The following is a 3,209-nucleotide window of genomic DNA, read 5'->3' on the forward strand; positions in this document are numbered from 1 at the left end:
TTGACGAAATTGACCATCAAACATTCAAAAATTGAGTGAGTTAGGGTACTGTATCTTATATTCTGAAAAACCAATAACATTAGGGTGGAATCACCAGTTCTCGCCAGTGCCCCACTTCTCGCCACTTACATTGAAATCGCTATTTTTCGCAATTTATGAAATAAATGAGTCGCAATTTTTTGTATTGTTTCTGCTTCTACGCATAGAATCGAAAAATAATAATTATTCGTTTTGGATTCACGATTTTGATCACTTTTTAGAGCAATACTTTAAGCAAGTGCATCGAATCCAACATCTCTTACCAAATGTACTAAGTGTCGTCAAATTTTCATCAGGCCAAAAATACCTATTTGGGTAAATAATTTGTCTATTGAATATTTAATTGCACTTGTGGAATACATAAAATTTGTATTTAGTCAATTAATATTTCATTTTATATTATTTTTGTATAAAAATGAGGCATGGCGAGAAGTGGTAATATTCTGGAATTGATTTTACCACCTGTCGCCATATCTTTTCAATAGGCGACGCTAACTTCACTTCGTACATTCTCAGTTGTCAAATCTGCATTGTTTACTTTCTGCAAAAGCCCCATAATTTGATTTCTCAAATAAATAGTGAAGAAAAATCATTTAAAGAGAGTAATAATAAAGTGATCACAAGGAAAGAGAAATGGTGAATGTATTCTTTTCATAGCATTGCCTAAAATAACCGAGTGTGGTTCTTTTCAAGTGGGTGGCGAGAAGTGGTTACAAATTTTACAAAACTGGCGAAAAGTGGTAAAAAGTGGCGACGAAATGGTTATTTTTGCATTATTAATAAAAATCAGTTTTTTAAGTAGTCCAGCGTTATGTTCTAGGATTATTGTTTTCACGTATATAGAGCCAATACATCTAAGTAACTTTGTGTCAAATTTGACTTATCTTGTAACAAGGATTCAAAAGTTATGATTAAATGAATTTAATTTTTTCCTAAACATGGCGATAGCCGGTTATTCCACCCTAATTTCTATTTAGGAATTTGAGACATTATTGGAGAACTGAGCTAAACCTAGTCTGAAGACCGCTTAACAGTATGACAATGCAATGTGACAAATTTTCGTGGCAAAATTCAGGATAAGTAGGGGAATTCTGTAACAGCATGACAATGTCATATGACAAAAAAAAAATTTATGTAGTAAGTAAAGCCAGAAGAACCTAATCGAAAATCCAATTCATATCAGTTACAGAGCTTCATAGAACTCCTTGCAATAGCCATTCGATGGTAATTGAGCTTTAATGCTGTCCTGTTCCCGAATTTATTATGAAAACTTAGCCAACGGCCGCGGCGATTCCACTGGATTTCCAGCAGCCTTTTCTGCCATGTCCGATGATTTTACCGCTAAAAATCCGCGTGGAATTCTCTGGATTTTACCGGTCAAAATCCGCGTAAGCTTCCAAGATGGAATTTGACGCTAAATTTCTTCCTAGCGTTCCATGGACGTTTGCGGAGCTCTGTATAGGACCGTCTAATAAAAAATGTCCGCGAGTTTCCATGGACTTTTCTCTGACGAATATTTCCACGGCTTTTCCTATGGATTATTAGCGTATAATCGGCAGTCAGCCCTTTAAAAATTTGGAAAAATCCTCTTTATTTCCAAGAAAATTCTCCGTGGAAATTTCCATGCAACGGCCTTAGAGGCTTCCGTGGTTTAATATTACGGAATTCCACGACTTTTTCAGTGGATTTTTTAAATATATTTTTCTTCAAAATAATTCCAAAAATTGATTAAAAATTTCGTGGAACTTTCATAGAGAATTTCCAGAAAAACATCCACAAATATGGACGATCAGTGTCAATTGGCAGCTTAGAACTTGGAGAGTGTTCATCTATCAGACGAACACTCAATTGTTCTACTTTTGAATTGAAAATATTGCTACCATATCGTTCATTTGAGTATATCTAGCTCGCAAGAATTATAGCGTTAGGGCGAAAACTAATTGCAGAACTTTCGCGTTTACTTCCATGGAGTCTTGGCCGGAAATATCCCAGAAAATATACTAGGAATATTCAAAGGAAATTTTGAATCAATTTCCAGGGAATGTTCTCAGATATGTTGGAAGAAAATTCCTCGGACGTTTTTTCCAGGAAATCCACGCGAAGAAAAGCTAATAACTCCGCAGAATTCCAAGCGGAATATTAGCGTTTATTTCCAGGGAAACTCTCGCGAAAAAATAGAAGATAAATTCCCAGGAATTTTGTGTTACTGTGAAACTTTGCGGCCGATCGGTTACAGGGTTTGTCATATGACAATGTCATACCGTTACAGAATTCCCCTACAGGACCACATTAAGGCCCAGTGAGCATCGAATGGTCCGAATGGTCAGTGCAAGGAGCTTTATTAAGTTATTAGTAACTGATATGAGTTAGATTTGCAATTAGTTTTTCCGAATTTGCGATATAAAAAAAATCATCTTGTCATATGACATTGTCATACTGTTACAGAATTCCCCTACTGATCCATTTTTGCATGAAATTTTCCCACATTTTGGAGGACTTTCTGCTTTTCTGCCATTCAGGTGAACTTGTCTTCTCCACAAAAGGACAATTAAATTAAAAGAATTTTCCCTATTTTTAGTAACCCTAAACCCAACTCTAAGACGAAGTATATACTAAGTTTTACTGTTTAACTTTTTATATAAAATGACTACAAAAACAATGCAATTTATAATTCGGAAGTGACATTAACCCACCTTCCTCTAATCAGAACACTTCATAAGATAGAATTTATATAGCTTTCAAAATGTTTTATCTAACCCTGTTTTTGAATGTAGTGCGGTATAAAAGACACCTAAAAAAAACCACCAAACCACAATTTAAGACACTCAAATTGATGTTCGAATCCAATACAAATTTATTATTTCTTACTGAATACCTTGTTCTATTTATTTATAATTTTCTGTGCCATTTTGATCATGTGTTGGGTCTTTTAGCATTCATTCCACGCTCTTTCTCATATCGTACCCTCCAAAGTGAAGATTTGAAACACCTCCAACGCCACAAACTATCATTATCCACATGTTGAATGAATAATCATTTCTTATGGATGAAATAATCGTGACTTTTTTCACCAAATACCTTTTCGCAGACCACCTTTCATTATCTTTGTTCACATTTCTTTTCATTGATCTTCCAATAATTTCAACGGATATAATTTCCAAATTAAAAGG

This window comes from Phlebotomus papatasi, chromosome 1 (assembly GCF_024763615.1).
Source record: "Phlebotomus papatasi isolate M1 chromosome 1, Ppap_2.1, whole genome shotgun sequence".
Classification (NCBI taxonomy): Eukaryota; Metazoa; Arthropoda; class Insecta; order Diptera; family Psychodidae; genus Phlebotomus; species Phlebotomus papatasi.